This window comes from Periplaneta americana, chromosome 12, assembly GCF_040183065.1.
Source record: "Periplaneta americana isolate PAMFEO1 chromosome 12, P.americana_PAMFEO1_priV1, whole genome shotgun sequence".
Classification (NCBI taxonomy): Eukaryota; Metazoa; Arthropoda; class Insecta; order Blattodea; family Blattidae; genus Periplaneta; species Periplaneta americana.
Window position 1 is genome coordinate 40,105,162 of NC_091128.1, and position 20,035 is coordinate 40,125,196.

Genomic DNA, 20,035 nt, shown 5'->3' on the forward strand with positions numbered 1-20,035 from the left:
TACACAGATAACTTAGAAAGCATATTGCGATGATTCAGACTGTCAATGTTATAATACAATATAAAATTGTTTGTTTATTCAGTCATATGAAAAATCAATATTACTGAAACTAATGACACTTATTCATATACTATTCGTACCCGTGTGCTCCGCTGCACCCGTTAGAAATAAATATAAAGTAATTACATAATTAAAATAGGACATTTGATCCAGGGAACATTCGTGTTTGATATAAGGATACATCGTTTATTATGTTACTTAATTTAAATTGTATTTGCATAATTAAAATGCGATCATTTTGATCCAGAGACCACTCATTTAGTCATAAAAATTATTTTAGGAAATACAGGAAACGATTGCACAGAATAGCCTATCAAGTTTTCTGTGCATAAGAAGCTATTTTAATCTTACCTGTCCTCGATTCACTCAGAAGTTACTGTAATAACATTATAGCATTATGTCTATCTAGAGAAATTACACTTTCCAATAGTGAATTAATAATTAATTATACAAATCGGTTAATTTAGCTTCTGATATTACTTCATACAAACACAGAAATATTATCTGTAGGCTATCTTTCATAGCTTTCGATTGTTGCTGTCCAAGGCCCCTTATAGACGAAGACATTTGTTTTTTAATTCATTACACGGCCTTAGATGGCAGTTATTTTAATTTTAAAACTCATTTATCTTATTAAATATCAGTCCTATCAAAATTTTTCAGGGAATAAAACTTATCGAAAATTATTTTTAAAGAAACTTTTGTTATGTAACATTGTTCACAAAAATCAATAATAAGCGAGATATTTCGATTTATTTAATTCAGGCCCCCTTATAACCCCCGTTTTAAATAATGTATTTTGAATGCCATATAGTCTAAAATCTAAGTTACAACGAACTTAATTTATATTCCAATTTTCATCGAAATCCGTTCATCTATTATCGCGTGAAAAGGTAACAAACATACAGACAGACAGACAGACCGACAGACAGACATACAAACAAAAATTTCAAAAAAGCGATTTTCGGTTTCAGGGTGGTTAATTGTATATGTTAGGACCAATTATTTTTGGAAAATCGAAAATTACCAGAAAAATTTCGGCTACGGATTTATTATTAGTATAGATGTAGTCATTATGTTCTGTACAATGCAGATTACGAACGTTTTCGCCCTTCGGGCATCGTCAGGCTCTGTGTATAATATCTCATTAATAGTCTCTGTAGTAAAATACAATGGTAATTTAATGAAATGAACTGTTTAAAAATTAATATGTATAAAATAATGTACAGACTTATGTGCGTAAAATTAAAACTGTGATTGCATTGCAATGATACATAAAATTATGAAAACTATGAACATGTAGTGATGTTCCTCATTTTAAACTTCGTAATATTGATATGTGTAGATCTTGTCTCAAAGGTTCGACTTGGGCGGTGAATCTAGTCCAATAAGGTCGTCTCATGTCCTCATAAATACTACTTCACATCGCAATGAAATATCACAACTGCTTGTGCAATATACACGTTTAAAACATGGAATTCACCGCCCAAGTCGAACCTTTGAGACAAGATCTACACATATCAGTATTATGAAGTTTAAAATGAGGAACATCACTACATGTTCATTGTTTTCATAATTTTATATATCATTGCAATGCAATCACAGTTTTAAGCACATAAGTCTGCACATTATTTTATACATATTAATTTTTAAACAGTTCATTTCATTAAGTTATCATTGTATTTTACTACGGAGACTAATAGTGAGACATTATACACTGAGCCTGATGATACCCGAAGGACGAAATGACCACATATATGAATAAGTGTCATTAGTTTTAGTAATATTGATTTGTCATAGGAATGACTAAACAAACAATTTTATATTGTATTATATTATACTATACACAGATGCAAGGAGAACAAATGCTAATTGAGGTTTCTCGGTCTCTGATCGGGCCAAAGACTCTGATAGAACTGATATTTAACCCTTGCAGTGAATTTCAGTGAAGTATGGAGGGCCCAATTAGTCAAATCAACTCTTCTCACTTCCACGCTGGGGCCTCCTCGGATCTTTTAAGATGCGAAAGAGAGAGTGGTGTGCGGAAAGCAACGGGAAGCTACCGCATTTATCTTTCCCAAGAAAAACTGCAAACATGGCATGGTGAGTCTTGCCACGGTAAAAGATTCCGGACGTGAACTATCCCCCCCATTCAGATGTCCGGGAGGGGGATGCTGGGGAAGGACACATTATGAAGCAACCCAACAGAGAGAAGAAAAGAAGATTGAGGATTGGAACTTGGAATGTAAGGACTGTTCTGCAAGCAGGTGAGTTGGAAAACTTGAAGGAATAAATGAGAAGAAACAGAGTGGATGTGATGGGAATATGAGAAGTGAGGTGGGAAAATAGTGGTCAGTTGGTGAGTGATGAACAGGCATTGCAGCTCACTTGACGAAGAACAATTAGCCTATTGTTGAACTGTTGGTACCATATAAGTAATCAATGAATGTAATCTATAAGTCAATTGTCCTCGCGCAGTTAAATAACATCAACTTTGAACTGTTGATACCATATAAGTAGACAGTGGATGTGGGATGACTTAAGGAAAAGTGAAGTTGTTTCGTATCAGAATATATGGCACGTGCTGCGCCGTCCGTCTTTTGTGTACCTGGCGAGTACAGCAGCGTACCTACATAACGAATGAACCCCGATCTGTTCATAGTAACATTGCAACGCAATGTGTGCAGTTGTGTTATCCTGCTCAAGCATTTAGTACGCGTTGAATAGCCTATGTTGTGCTGATCCAGTCATAATGGCAAAACGTTAAATTCGCTCAGAGATACGAAATGCAATTAAGAAGTATGAGAGTGACATTTTATGTATTAACGAAGACAATATCGTGTGTAATGTATGTAAAATTGAAATAAAAACCAAAACAACTCAGGCTATAGAGAAACATTGCAACAGTACATCGCACAGGAAATGCGTTGAAATGAAATCTGAGGAACCATCATCATCATCATCATCATCATCATCATCATCATCAACTTCCTCTAAAGAAATTGAGTGATCCCCATTTTAGAGGTTTTCTTCAGAAATTCTCTCGATACAAAAACTGTTTAAGCGATAGGCGAAGACGATTCAGCTTCGACAACTTACGAGAATATATCGTCTTTTACTGCAACGCTGGTAATTGCATCAATGATGACGAGGACTGAACCTCGGAAGGTATGTACTACAGTACGTTATTTTTCTTTTCCTTCTGACTATACGGAGATACAGTAGCATGTTGACGTCGTCTGTTTACGTTTAAAACCTGTTGAGCCAATGGTCTGAATGAACAAAAATGTAACATATAGTAAATGTGCACCTACATTTAACGATAAATCATCCTGCATCCACTGTCTACATGTAAGTAAGCAATAAATGTAATCTTTAAGTCAATTATCTTGTTTCTTGCTACTTACATCACTGATTATGCGTAACATTCAAACAACTGTATCTCCACACTTATTGAGAGCTGGACACATGCTTATATGAATTCCGTTACTCAGAATAGTCCACACCACCACCTCCTACTCCTCTTGAATCACCCTGTATTTGACAGCGAGCGCACGTGCAGACGGCTTGTTTCGCCGCGCTGAAAGTAGTTGTAAAGGTGAGTGTGTGGATATTCTGTTTTAAAACTAATTGCAACGTCCCGCAGCTGAGTGCCACTCCAGGCTGGTACACGAGCGTGTTTTGTTATTAAATTAACTGTTGTACCCGCACTTTAAATCTAACGTTACACAGAGGATTCCCGATTTAGTGTTACTGTGCTACCTTTCAGAGAGGGAAGACATCGCATGGTGTTAGATTCTCGCCACTTCGTGCTGTGTGTGCTTGTGGATTGCTTAGATCGTAATCATAGGCCTAAGTAGGCTACGACTTTGATTTGAGACTCTCGTAATTTCATACTTCAGGTTTTCGTATTTTTTCAGGATCTCGCCTTCTGTTTTTCATACGTTGTTTGTACTGAGAACTCCTATGTCTATGACTATGATATATCTTTTTAGTCTTTTTCTCCACGCACGCACGCACGCACGCACACACACAGGGTGGGAGAACCGTACATTATCGCGTAATTCTCTCCCTTTTTTCCTGAAATTTTTGGCCGAAAAACTATAGAAGGGGGAAATTATGTGGATATACAGTATTTTCTCAAGAGCTGTATAAACCAGTCTAATGGCCAGTTTCACCAAGCTTCTTTAAATCAGCACAAACGAACTGTCAACAAAAGAGTCATTTAATTTTAACGAGATCTTTAACAGTTGACTGTTTCACCAAGCCTCGTTTCTTTAAAATTAACGTGCTTTTACTAACGTACTTGTATCTTGCATGTCATATTTCTCATTCGACCACGGCTTTCTAAATCGCGAATTTCCTTGACTACATATGGTCACGGCGCACTTTGTTTTGTTTGGTATGAGGAAACTGAGGAAACAATGGCAGGCAGGCAGGCAGGCAGGCCTGACAATAATAATGACAATATTGATTGAAATAGGGTATATTGATTGTACGATAGTGAAAATGTAGTCCTTACTCTCCAGTCGTGATTATGTAATGAGTTTTCTTAGAGTGATCTGTGAGATGCACGTAACACGAAAAAACAAATTGATTAAATTATGCAATTGAGAGCCATCGTAATTTTTGGGGTCAATCATTTAAGGGGATATGTATGATTTTTAAAACTTCCACAATTTTCGGCCAAAATTTGTGAAATTTAAACTATATAAACAGATCTACAATACTATATAATCTGTAAAAAATTTGGTACAATTAGGTCTAATAGTTTTGAAATTATATTTTTAAGTAAATTTTATATTGACGTTACTAAAAAAGCTCCTTGCATCAAAGTTTTCAAAATGTTTAGTTCATATTTGCTCAAAATCTTCAAAATAGTTATTGGAATAAAAGTGAATTAGTTTTTTGAGTTTAGTAATAGTATAAGTTAAAGTGCAATCAAAGATAAAATATTATTTCTAAATTAAAGAAACACGTAGTCTAATAAAAGCAAATATCCAGAAACAAGCAACAAATAAAACATCAGCAATACATTTAAAATAAAGAAATAAAAGGAATCTAGATACAATCTACTGACCCAAATGTAAATTAATTTACCTTCGATGTCAATTCCGAAATCAATTTATTTCTCTCTTCTCCTGAATAATGCCTGTATATTTTTTTTTCATGTTGCGTCTCATAATGCCGTTTTATGTTGCTTTTTTTTTTTTTTTTTTTTGCAAATGAAGCATAAATATTGTATCTTCCACGTTTCCTTGAAAGCTTTATTGTATGAGCGCTACCGTTCCGTCATGATGCGCTGTGTTCTAAGATCTGTACATCCTTTAGCAATGTTTACAGGTAAAAGAGCTCCGCGCGCGCGCAGCGGGCATAAAAGAGCTCTCGCTCGAAATTATTAGTCACCATCGCAAGACTGCCTTACAGGGTCACGCTTTTCAGTAGCGGCTTATACAGTATACCAGCCTCTTTGTTCTGTTAATGTCCCTGCTCCATAGTACAGAATTCAACATGCCGATTGCTTTCCTTCCCTTGCTTCCTGTTTTAATTATTTACATCTCTCAAGTTATTTATATTGATATTCATATATAGGCTACGCTTATCCTTTCATCAAATCGCTTATAGGCTAATAACTATTTTGTTATTAGGTCTGTTCTTACTTCTCCTCTTCTCATCATCATCATCATCATCATCATCATCATCATCATTATTATTATTATTATTATTATTATTACTAGCCGTACCCGTGCGCTCCGCTACACCCGTTAGAAATAAATATAAAGTAATTACATAATTAAAATAGGACGTTTGATCCAGGGAACAACTTTTACAACAGCGCAAGATAATCTGCTTCGCTCATTACCCAATTTTTTTGCATTGCATTTATTGCATATATATTTTATGTATTTTAACACGATTCAATTGAGCATAGTTAAAATTTGAATTATAAAATAATAGATTGCTAAGCTAACGTACTATTACTGCATACTAAATCCATACACTCTCGTTGTTCGTTAATTCTCTGAGATTAAAATGAGTGTACATAAATATTATTTTAAGAAATACAGAAAACGAATGTACAAAATAGCCTATCAAATTTTCTGTGCATAAGAAGCTATTTTAATCTTACCTGTCCTCGATTTACTCAGACGTTACTGTAATAACATTATAGCATTATGTCCATCTAGAGAAACTACACTTTCGAATGGTGAAATAATAATTAATTATACAAATCGGTTAATTTAGCTTCTGATATTACTTCATACAAACACAGAAACATTCTCTGTAGGTATGTTTAATAGCTTTCGATTGTTGATGTCCAACGCCCCTGTTTCGATTGTTGTTGCCCAAGGCCCCTTATAGACGAAGACATTTGTTCTTAATTCATTGCACCGTCTTAGATGGCGTTATTTTAATTTTAAAACTCATTTATCTCATTAAATATTAGTCCTATCAAAATTTTGTAAAGAATAAAACTTATCGGAAATCATTTTTAAAGAAACGTTTGTTATGTAACATTTTCACAAAAATCAATAATAAGCGAGATATTTCGATTTATTTAATTCAGGCCCCCTTATAACCCCCCTTTTAAATAAAGTATTTTGAATGCCATATAGCCTAAAATCTAAGTTACAACGAACTTAATTCATATTCCAATTTTCATATAAATCGGTTCAGCCATTATCGCGTGAAAAGGTAACAAACATCCAGACAGACAGACAGACAGAGAGACAGACAGATATACAAACAAAAATTTCAAAAAAGCGATTTTCGGTTTCAGGATGGTTAATTATACATGTTAACACCAATTATTTTTGGAAAATCGAAAATTACCAGAAAAATTTTGGGTACAGATTTATTATTAGTATAGATTATTATTATTATTATTATTATTATTATTATTATTATTATTATTATTATTATTATTACACATCGTGGGTGACGATACTTGCCTGCGTTGGGATTTTATTTACAGGAGTGAAGGAGTTCCCAGTGTTAGAAGACAGGGTATGAGGGAACGAGCATCCATCAATCAGGGGATCGATTCAGCAAATACACGGCAATGTCAATACTTCACTCGAGAGTTGTTCCTTCACGGACAGCCACAGTCCTTCCTGCCTGCCTGCCTAAAGGCTATAGGGCTGTCTCTAAGTCCAATTATGACCATTTTTACCGAAGCCCATTTCCTAACTCATACATTAAGACTGTTTCTCCTCACAGCTTTTCTCCTACCGACTAACTTCTAATATACAGAGTGTTAAAAATGCATTCAATATTTTGAGAAGTGGTAGCATTCATCAAAATAAAAGAGCCTAATAAACATGGTTGTTACAGTAAAATGAATACCCTCCGATATGATCTGAGTACCGGTACCCACAGAATATACCCAATGTGATTTCCATTGAAAAAAAAAAATCAATAATATCTTGTTCATCAACTTCATAGGGGATGCTCAATGCGATTTCCATTTTAGAAAAAGCATTCAATATTTTGAAAGATGGTAGTATTCATCACAACAAGAAAACGAAGCCTAAAGACATGGATTCTAAAATTAATATCTTCCGAAATATGAGTACTTGTTCATCAAAGTCATATCAGATGCATTTTATAGCCGATTAGAAAACTACAGCAATATAATTAGCATGTGTTTAAGCATAAAATTACTTATTCTGACAGCATCTAGACACATTTCGCATTTATCGTGAATGCGAAAATATACCATCTCTACTAATAATCATGTAGGTCCTAAATACAGTATAACGTATCTGGCATGCAAAAATTACTATCATACAAATATAAAGTTACTAGGAAGTACAGTAGTGGAGGAAAGACCAGTCTTACCATGTGTCATAGCTATATCATCAATAGGCATGGAAAGGGAAGATAAGTTTTAGTCTGAGATGAACTTTCGTGTCAGTAAATTTGTTTAATACCCTACCTATTAACCATCTTGAAACAAACTCTCTTTCTGAGAGCTCGTTCTTTCTCTTCTCGCACAGCTCACATGCCAGGTCTCGCTTTCTAACATATACAAACAAATGAATCTTGTATTTGAGAAAGGAACTAAGTCAAAAATGTCATTTTTTGTTTTTCATCTCAATTACCTAGTATGGGCAAACCCGATCGTTTGGTATAGAAAGGACCTGAGTAAAAGATGTCATTTTTTGTTTTTCATCTCAATCACCTAGTATGGCCAAATCCGATCATTTGGTGTAGAAAGGAACTAAGTCAAAAATGTCATTTTTTTTTTTTTTTGTTTTTCATATCAATTACCTAGTATGGCCAAATCCGATCGTTTGGTATAGACAGAAAATAAGTCAAAAATGTATTTTTTGTTTTTCATCTCAATTACCTAGTACGGCCAAACCCGATCGTTTGGTATAGAAAGGAAATAAGTAAAAAATGTCATTTTTTTGTTTTTCATCTCAATTACCTAGTATGTCCAAACCCGATCGTTTGGTATAAAAAGAACTCAGTCAAAAAATGTCATTTTTTGTTTTTCACTCAATTACCCCAGTATGGCCAAACCCGATCGTTTGGTATAGAAAGGAACTAAGTGAAAAATGTCATTTTTTTTGTTTTTCATATCAATTACCTAGTATGGCCAAATCCGATCGTTTGGTATAGACAGAAAATAAGTCAAAAAGTCTTCTTTTTTTCATCTCAATTACCTAGTATGGCCAAACACGATCGTTTGGTATAGAAAGGAAATAAGTGAAAAATGTCATTTTTTTTGTTTTTCATCTCAATTACCTAGTATGTCCAAACCCGATCGTTTGGTATAAAAAGAACTCGGTCAAAAAATGTCATTTTTTGTTTTTCACTCAATTACCCCAGTATGACCAAACCCGATCGTTTGGTATAGAAAGGAACTAAGTGAAAAATGCCATTTTTTTGTTTTTCATTTCAATTACCTACTATGGCCAAATCCGATCGTTTGGTATAGAAAGGAACTAAGTCAAAAAATGCCATTTCTTATTTTTCATCTCAATTACCTAGTTTGGCCAAACCCGATCGTTTGGTATAGGAAGGAAATAAGTAAAAAATGTCATTTTTTGTTTTTTATCTCAATTACCTTTAGAGTCTTTTTAGTATTTGAAATTTTTATTTTATTTTCTATTAAAGTATCATCTTCAAAATCAATATTACTACAATATAAGAACCTTGCAATTGTCAGTGTTCAAAGGCATACGTGATATGTGTCGATGGGTGTGTTATTGAAGTGTTCAGAATATTGAAGTTTAGCGAAGATTTTGAGCAGTGAATGTCCGGAGAGACCGACAGGTGGGCTGACGTGAAGAAGCCACACATTCCTTTCCAATACATGTTATATAAACGAGCCTAAGTAATGATCAATCTTTGTAGAAACAGATTTCCATTGTTTGAGGAATGTTAATCATAAAAATAAACACTGACGCCATCACGGTTTAAACACACACACGTACCTTCACAATTAGACATGTTTATAATCTTTTACCATGCAATGTTTCACATGCTAATTACTGCTATTCAAGAATTATCGTTGTGAAATCGAGAAAACAAATATGTATACCTAAGAGCGTGATGGCTGTTATATCTCTTCCCATTTTCGGAAAAATAAAAACATAACTTTGAAAATTTGTGTACTTAACGTTTCCACTATTAACAAACAGTAGGTAACATGTCTGCAGTAAAATGTTATATAGTGAAGAGAATTACGAATCACTGAAATTAAATTTGTGTAGTCATTAAAATGACATTTTTTCCATTATCATAATTGGCATCATCATTCATAATCATCGACTGCTTGAAGGATGGAGCACTTAATCGCAAATAGCAGGACTCCCTATTCATGTGGTCCGCGTGCTACAAAACCAACCAAAAAATGGCAGAAAACTAGTGACAAGGGATTTTAGGAAATCCCTACGATTGCATGTAAGGACTATATAGAAATCAGAGTAAGGAACTGTGATAAATACAATTTGCTGTAAGATTTAAGTGTTTGTAATGAGATTAATTAATTAGTTCATAATTTTCTGCCCAAGAGCATGTATTTCACTGCAAATTCAGGTTAGGCCTATATAATATTTCCTATTTTCTGCCTTCCTTTTAGTCTCCCCATAAGTTATTATCCATATAGGCCTATCTGAATGTCATCTGTCATCTGATATCTTCTTCTACCACTAACAATTCTCCCGTTCACCATTCCTTCTAGTGCATCCTTCAGTAGGCAGTTTCTTCTCACCCAGTGATTCAACCAATTCCTTTTGCTCTTCTTGATCAATTTCAGCATTATTCTTTTTTCATTTACTCTTTCTAGCACAACTTTATTTCTTATTTTGTCTGTTCATTTCACACGCTCCATTCTTCTTCATATCCACATTTCGAATACTTCTAGTCGTTTCTATTCACTTCGTCATGATGTCTATGTTTTCGATCCATACAATGTCACACTCCACACAAAGCACTTCAATAATCTTGTCCTTAGTTCTTTCTCCAGAAGTCCGCAGAAGATGCTCCTTTTCTATTAAAAGCTTCCTTTGCCATTGCTATCCTGCGTTTGACTTCCTGGCAGCAGCTCATGTTACTGCTTATAGTACACTCCAAGTATTGAAAGCTGTTCACTTGCTCTACTGCCTCATTTAGAATTCGCACGTTTAACTTTTTTAATTCATGAGACCGGAACGATCCAGTTATGGCTTAAGGCTTGAAGGTGATGATGATGATGATGATGATGATGATGACCTTTTCTATTTCTCTTCCGATAACCATGGTATTCGTCTTGTTTGCATTTATCTTTATCCCATACTGCTCACAGCTGGAATTTAGTTCCAGTAGCTTATCTCTTAGTATCATCTCCTCTTCTATTAACAACGCTATATCATGAGCAAATCTTGTACATTTCATATTTTCTCCTCCTACCACGCCTTCCATATTTCTGAAAACAGTTCTTCACTGAATCCTGAAAGTAGAGGTTGGACAGTATAGGTGATAAAGGCCGTTTTTGTCGTACTCCTCTCCCTATTTCACTTCCTTCTGACATTTCTTCTTCTATCCTAATTTTGACTTGTTTCATATAAAGATTACTGAACAACTTCCTCTCTTTCCAATCCAAACATATTTTCTTTAGAATCCCCATCAGTTTATTCCAATCCACTCTGTCAAACGCTTTTCTAAGTCCACATACATTTCTTTATTCTTCTCTAGGTATCTTTCTTCAATTGGTTGTAGGAATCCAATTGCATTTCTCGTACCTTTTCCCTTCCTGAAGCCAAACTGCTCTTCTTCCAACTGTGCTTCCATCTTAGAATATAAACGTCGATTCAGTATTCGCAGAAGAATCTTCGCCGAGCGCGATATCAGGCCTATAGGCAGATCCCGGAACCACGTTCGCCATGTCCTCCTGGCCGACCTGTAGCTATTAAGATGATTAATGGAATGATACTAATGAAGGCGAAATGAGTCCGAGCATCGAAAGCTACCAAGCAATTCTGCTTCGAGTAATTGAGGAAAAATCCCAACCAAGTAACTTATCCCAACCAGGATTTGAACCCGGATCCGCTCGTTTCACGGCCAAGAACGGTAACCGTTACTCCACAGCGGTGGACAAGCTACTTACATTTTAGAAACTTGAGAATTATTTACTCGTATTTTATTTATTAGTTACTTGAATTATATTTTTTAATTTATTAAATTATCTACATTTTCAATTACTAGATCTCTAAATCTTTCATCGCTTACAATGTCATGCACCTGCATTTCCTATATCTGGTACGTTAAATTGTGTCTTTCTGTTATAATCCTTGGGTGTTGTAGATATAGGCTTAATTAGCACTCAATATTATTTTTACGCAAATTATTATTGTATTATTTCTTGCTTAGCCGTAATATTGTCACTGTATTAATTAACATTTTTAAAAATTTATTTCGTAATATTTAATTTGTATGTATTTCATTTTCTTAGCTCTTGATTATTTATCATGTTCTTGGCGAGTCTTTAATTAACCTTGCCAATTTTAATATTGAGTATTTTGTAATTGGCTCTACTGTTAATATTAGTCTGTTAATTTATACATTACTGTATTCTTTTGTTTCTGGCTGAGTGGTAGAGAAAGCCTGCCAGAATAAATAAATAAATAAATAAATAAATAAATAAATAAATAAATAAATGGACTGATGGATGGATGGACAGATGGACGGACAAATGGACGAAAGGATGGAAAAACGGACGGATGGACGGATGGATGGACGGACGGACGGAGAGAGGGAGGGAGGGATGAATGGATGGGCGGGCGTGTGAGCATGTGGGTGGATGAATGAAGAAAGAATGAATGAGTGAGTGAATAAGTAAATACACAAACAAGTAAACAAACAAATAAATGAAGAAACAAATATATAATAAATAAACAAACAAATATATAATAAATAACTGAATAATAACTACTATGTAAACAAATATATGATTAAATAAATAAGCCAATAAAACAAAAACACACAAATAATCAAGTAAACAAACGAATAAACAAACAGAAATAAATAAAATGATAGATATATAGATAGATAGATAGATAGATAGATAGATAGATAGATAGATAGATAGATAGATAGATAGATAGATAGATAGATAGATAGACAGACAGACAGACAGACAGACAGACAGACAGACAGATAGACAGATAGATAGATAGATAGATAGATAGATAGATAGATAGATAGATAGATAGATAGATAGATAGATAGATAGATAGATAGATAGATAGATAGATAGATAGATAGATAGATAGATAGGTAGGTAGGTAGGTAGGTAGGGATAGATAGATAGATAGATAGATAGATAGATAGATAGATAGATAGATAGATAGATAGATAGATAGATAGATAGATAGATAGATAGATAGATAGATAGATAGATAGATAGATAGATAGATAGATAGATAGATAGATAGATAGATAGATAGATAGATAGATAGATTACAAAATAAATAACTGAGTGAGTGAGTGAGTGAGTGAGTGAGTGAGTGAGTGAGTGAGTGAGTGAGTGAGTGAGTGAGTGAGTGAGATCCGGTTTATAGGGTGGATGTTGAAACACCTCCCAACGCAACTTTTGCAGAAGATCTCGCTCCCAGCGATTACCATCTTTTCCTACACCTCAAGAATTTCCTGTCCGGTCAGCATTTTCACGGTGGCAGAGAGGTGCAGACCAAGGAAAATTTTCCTTTGTGCAGACGGCTGTCACACACTGGTTCCGATCCCAGGCGGTAGACTTCTACTACACAGGAATGCAAAAGTTGGTCCCACGGTATGACAAATATCTCAGTTCCGGTGGGAATAATGCTGAAAATAGCTCAACAATTGCTGTATCTGTTCCAATAAATATTTCCATGAATTTGTGTTCTCTTTCTATAAATGGATCTGGGGAAACTTACTTTGTGGACACATCTCGTATTATTATTTTTATTATTAATATTATTGTTATCATGATCATTAATACGTATCATTCAAGGTTTAGACCCTTGACTCTTTCCGAGGCTAAACTTGATCAGACGATCTTGTTTTAGAGTGTTCACTGTCCCGTAAATATTGCTAAATTGTTATTTTTATCCATCTGTACAATTTATGTGTAACGACAACCCCCTAATATCAACTTTCTATAGTTACGCATGTATTGTGCACGCGTCTATTTTGTGTCCATGTCAAAGCACAACTGAAGAACATTAGGCTATTATTTTAAATATTATATTAACAACCGCAACTAAGGATTGCAATAAACTCTTTCAATTAGGTTTTGTATAAATGTGGGCTTCTCTTGCGTATAGCAATGGACTCTTCCGTCATTTTATCGGATATGACGTATTTCCATGGCAACCGAATAAGAATTTCCGTTCTAAAAATCCTTTCATTTTATACAGAAGTTTCACGTCTGAACAAAAATTTACTCTGCACCTAAGTAAGAAAACGAAAGCAGCCAGGATGAGCTGTTCTTGGAAATTGGAATTTTAGTTGCCTGCTTTTTTGACATCTGTACATGCATGCATACATGCATGCATACATACATACATACATACATACTTACATACATACATACATACATACATACACACATACATACATACATACAGTCCACACCTGTGGAGTAACGGTCAGCGAGTCTGGCTGCGAAACCAGGTGGCCCGGGTTCGAATCCCGGTCGGGGCAAGTTATCTGGTTGAGGTTTTTATCCGGGGTTTTCCCTCAACCCAATACGAACAAATGCTGGGTAACTTTCGGTGCTGGACCCCGGACTCATTTCACCGGTATTATCACCTTCATATCATTCAGACGCTAAATAACCTAGATGTTGATACAGCGTCATAAAATAACCAAATAAAATAAAAATACATACATACATACACACACACGTGCGCGCACAGCCAGTTGTTTCGCAGCCGTTGCGTGGTGCCATATGGCGGGCCTCGTTGTAATTATCGCATAGCGTCTCATTAACGTTTGCATTCAAATACGTTCAAACCAACAAAACATATTTACCATGCCGCACTATGTTTGCTCTCTTTGTTTATTCTATTTGTCATTATTACCATATTATAATTCAGTAAACATACAACAATTGCTGAAAAAATTATCCAATTAACCAATTGTTGGCGCTACATTTTAAGAAGGTTTGTGAACACAAATGGCGACCCCCCCCCCCCTCCACTCGGTACTCGCTTTTGTTTTGTTTCCGCAGCGAAACTTGACGTAATTAAGGCACTTGTTTCCAGGTAGAAAGACCGGCAGGCCGAGCTGTCGAGACGCGTTGGCTGCTGCTCCCTCGGATGAGCAGTTCCCTGAATTTTAAACCAAATGCCCTCCGGAAAGAAGGAAAATGTTTTCTTTTTATGTCCCGTCTTCTTCTCATCTCAACTCGCAGTATAAATCTGCTGTATTCAGAGGAAGCTAGCGATGCACGAGAAAAGCTCACGTGTTTTGTTTTTTATTTTACCTCAAAATGTTCCTGCCTGCCAGGTTTGCCATAACCATACCAAAACGATTATTTTGACTAATTGTGCGAGGTACGACGAAATCTATGGGTCGATTTCTAAAACGCGGACGAAATCGTGGTTCCAAACCTCGGCTTTTAAACCGCGATCGAGGTCTGAATCCTTATGCGATTTCTAAAACGAAGTCGAGACGCGGCTTGAGAAGAAACCGAGTTTCGTGGGTTTTATATATATGGCAACGCAGCTTAGAATCAATGTTTATTCTTGTAAACAGTCGATATTAGAAAGAAATGAACATCGGGATTAATGTTTTTATTGAATTGCAGTGTCACATTCTTTTGTTCTCAGCTAAGGTATTGTTATATTTACTAATTTATAGAATATATGTGCGTTTAAAATACTAGCATTACTTAGTATTTAGTAGGAAGCAGATTTATAGTTACCAGAATGATATTGCCCAAATCACGGCCGACTTGATGCTCGCATCGCTTCTCCTTTACCGGCCTTGACAATTCATTTTGATCCCTGTGTTAAAGCTGTAATCAAGAAAATATGAAATTCCCGCCAGATGGCACTGACCCCCAAGGTTCACTGAGGAATGTGTGTATGGTTTCTTGTACGATTATAATTAGTAATATTGCGCTTCTTTCTACTGGTATGAGCGTTTATTGTGATATGATTCAAAATGATGTAGGCCCTACTATTGTGTACTTCGAATATAATAAAAGAGTGGAGGAGCAATATCATTCCACGAATTTCCGAGTGACAGGGAAAGATGATTATATTTCGTGACCATAATATAGTGCGAAATGGAAATATAAAAATTGGAGTTGTATCCTTTGAAGAGGTGGAAAAATTCAAATATTTTATTTTATTTTAGTAGGTTATTTTACGACGCTTAGGCTATTTAGCGTCTGAATGAGATGAAGATGATAATGCCGGTGAAGTGAGACCAAGGTCCAACACCGAAAGTTACCCAGCATTTGCTCACATTGGGTTGAGGGAAAACCCCGGAAAAAACCTCAACCAGGTAACTTGCCCCGACCGGGAATCGAACCCGGCCACCTGATTTCGCGGCTAGACGCACTAACCGTTACCCCACAGGTGTGGACAAAAATTCAAATATCTTGGAGCAACAGTGACAAATATAAATGACACTCGGGAGAAAATTAAACGCAGAATAAATATGGGAATGCCTGTTATTATTCGGTTGAGAAGCTTTTGTCATCTAGTCTGCTGTCAAAAAATCGGAAAGTTAGAATCTATAAAAAAAATTTATATTACCGGTTGTTCTGTATGGTTGTGAAACTTGGACTCTCATTTTGAGGGAAGAACAGAGATTAAGGGTGTTTCAGAATAAGGTTCTTAGAAAAATATTTGGGGCTAAGAGCGATGGAATTAGAGGAGAATGGAGGAAGTTACATAACGCAGAACTGCACGCGTTGTGTTCTTCACCTGACATAATTAGGAATATTAAATCCAGACGTTTGAGATAGACAGGGCATGTAGTATGTATGGGCGAATTCAGATATGCATATAGAGTGTTAGTTGGGAGGCCAGAGGAAATAAGACCTTTGGGGATACCGAGACGTAGATGGGACGATAATATTAAAATGGATTTGAGGGAGGTGGGATATGATGATAGGGACTGGATTAATCTTGCACAGGATAGGGACCAATGGCGGGCTTATGTGAGGGCGGCAATGAACCTCCGTGTTCCTTAAAAGTCATAAGTAAGTAAGTAAGTAAGTAAGTAAGTAAGTAAGTAAGTAAGTAAGTAAGTAAGTAAGTAAGTAAGTAAGTAAGGGAAAGATGCGAAAATGGCTTAAAGTGATTTCACGCCGAGACTTTGTTCCTAAAGTAACTCCCCATGTTCAGTCGTTTGTAGTTTACATTTCAGGGAAGAAGATTATTCTAATAATGGGAAACTTAGACTAGCCTATTAAAACCAAATGCAGTGCCAACAATATTCCCTCATTATCCTAGGTATAAAATGACAGATATCAGAAGACCATGACGAACAGTTACTAAAACTGATCTCCCTCCACCCAAGAAACGCAAATCTTTTAGTAATATTGGTTTTTCACTATTCGAACAAGATGTTCCGAGTGGCTCAGCATCAGTTAATGACATTCCCTTCTTGCCAGTTGAAAATGACCATGAAGCGACGCAAAGAGACGTTGTCAACTTTGTGGAGCTAAAAATAAATAATTAACAGATTGCATGTGAAAATTACACAACTTAATCAGGTGTTACAAGAGAAGCAAGATGAGATAGCGAAAACAACCGAAAAACTCCAACTAATTGAAAGAGATTCGTTACATAAAGAACAGGAAAATTTATGGAAAGAGGCCGATGAAGGCAGTATTCATGCAAAATTGATTCTAGATCAGCTGCTTATTCATCGAAAGAGAATACCAAACAAGAATATATTAGAAAATTTGTGTTCAGAAATTGAGCCGTTACTGTGTAGATGCCCTCTCTTGCAATGCCAATTTGTGATGAAGACTGCCAAAACCGACTTGCTAATATCATTACTGTGAAATTTGTTAGGCCGCTTCTAGATAACATTGCAGCAGCTTTAACTGAAAAGCTTGTTCCTTCGAAGAATGCGGCTTATAATCCACTGAGTCGCAAAATCTTGTAACTGTGATTCTTGAATCTGCAAAATCAAGTGGAATGTATCAGCGCAGTGAGTGAAATTATAAAACTCAGTACAAGTTATGGTAAATAATTACCCAAGTGATTACTTTGAAACATCGCAGTTTAGCCTAGGGGTGCTACTCAGCAAATGAACTACAAAATTACGCCTGTGTCATCATGTTACTTAAGCTGAACAGGTTACTATGTGTTACCTTCCCTGCTTTTAAACTCACGCTTTTACCATAATTAACAGAACTAAACATAATACTACTTATTATTTTCTTATTTATTATTTATACGTGTTATTATTACTCTTTAATAATTTATTTTAATTCATATTGAGTATTTCTTCTGTGGACACCAGAGCTTGGCAGACAGCGCCTCGTGGTGGAATTGAGAAATTATCCAATTTCAGGAAAATATTACTATTGACAAGGCCGTATACAAAAAAGCGAGGGGAATATCAAGTTGGCCGTGCCCAAATAATAGCACAAATCGAGCGTTCGTGTTGTAGTTTATCATTTGTTCATAATTACTACCAACATTAACTACCTGAAAACCCAGTTCTAAGGAATTAAAAACCTAGGGTGCTATTCATAGACATTTCGCTAGCCCCGCTACGAGCGTGCTAAACTAGGTCTGACTTTGCCAGAGGAGGGACGAATTATTCATATCGCTAACATTGGTTTATGAATATGAAAAACGTTAGTTTCGCTGATCATCCACCGGAAGCCCGCGCTAAAAATGTCTATGAATACGGCCCTTAAGTATTAACTGGATTAAAATTTCAATTGAAAGTAAAATGTAGTGTAGTTATAAACATTTTCACATATACTATACTTACTACGTGGAAAGCCCCAGTAGCATAAAACTTAAAATAAGAAGACAAAATCACGTTTGATTCATATTCTTATAGGCTCACATCAATTTCGAGCATTAAATAAAATGACCAAACCACTGTAAAGACTAAGAATTAAGTTATATCGTCTTATAGGCATAAAGGTATAATTAATATAGCCTAAAGTGTTATATCTTACTTCCCTCAAAACAACAAGAAGGTGTAAAAAAATTGTCAACCTGCCGCCTTTTGCATTTCGTTGAAGATTATTATTTAGCATTCTTGCTAAATTTTGCGTTGATTCCTTCGAAATTCGAAATATTCGCCTGAAATTATCGTCGTTATATAGTTATAAAGGATTATTCCTGTCTCTCATCACTCTAATCCGGAGATTTAATACTCGTAGACACAAATATTCCTTTGATAACCATCCAGCTGATCTACTACCTCCATGTTGTATACATGAAGTCGTGGTTTTAAACCTACCCCAGCCGTGGTCTCTGCTTCAGACCATGGTTCCGAGCAATGGCTCAGAAAAATGAAAAAAACCTCGTTTTATAAATCCAAACGTGGTTTAAAGCCATGGCCGTGGTCTAGACCTCGCTTTAGAAATCGACCCAACGTCGTACGCAATTTTGTACGACCATTTTACTTAAGGCATAAGTATTATTTTGGAATTTATAATGTTGGTCTATATTTAAATTAAAGTTCACGGTTACTTCCTGCCTTTTAGACTAGTTTTCCTCATTCAGTATGTCGTTGACTAATATGATGGAATTATGATTTTAAATGCTTTGAAAGCCGATATGGTGACATGCAAATAATAGAACGGGACGGACTTTCGGGAGATGGCACTATGAACAAACACTGCAATCTTTTACGATCTATAGCGCAACCCTCAAGCTGGGCGCATTCCCAAACCCACACCGGCTGACTACAAGGTTCGCTGCGTTCCCAGGTTTCGACCAGGCATCCCCTCGTCCCTAGGCCAGCCCACTCCGTGCATCCCCAGCCGGCGTTCGGAGAATGATGACGAAATGGAGAAATGTTACGGAATGATGTAGATGCCTAATATTGCAAAACGGTAGAAGCCCCGAGAAAAACCTCAACAACGACCTTGTCCGCCACGAGGTCATTATGGATTTTTCAATGAAAATCCCAGGCCTGACCGGGACTCGAACCCGGACAGCCTGCGTGACAGGTCAGCCACAGCAGAGGACACATGCAAGTCAACTTTCTCTTGAGCTCTAGGTTTCGTGTACGGCGTGGTTATATCAAAGTAATACGAGGTCAGATATCTGCTGACTTACTTGTTTTTCGACAGTGAAAGTCTTTTATCAATGAAAGTACCGCAGTAGTCTAGGATTTACACCGACTCTACAGGTTGATTTCGTTCAAAGTGTACAAACTGCAGGAGATGATTCCTGTAAGAATAAGGAACAAAAATTGTATAATGAACGTAGGTCGGGAAATGCATGTTTTCCTCACTAGAGAGCGGTACTGTTCCCCATGACGCTAGCGAGCATTTGTATCGGTA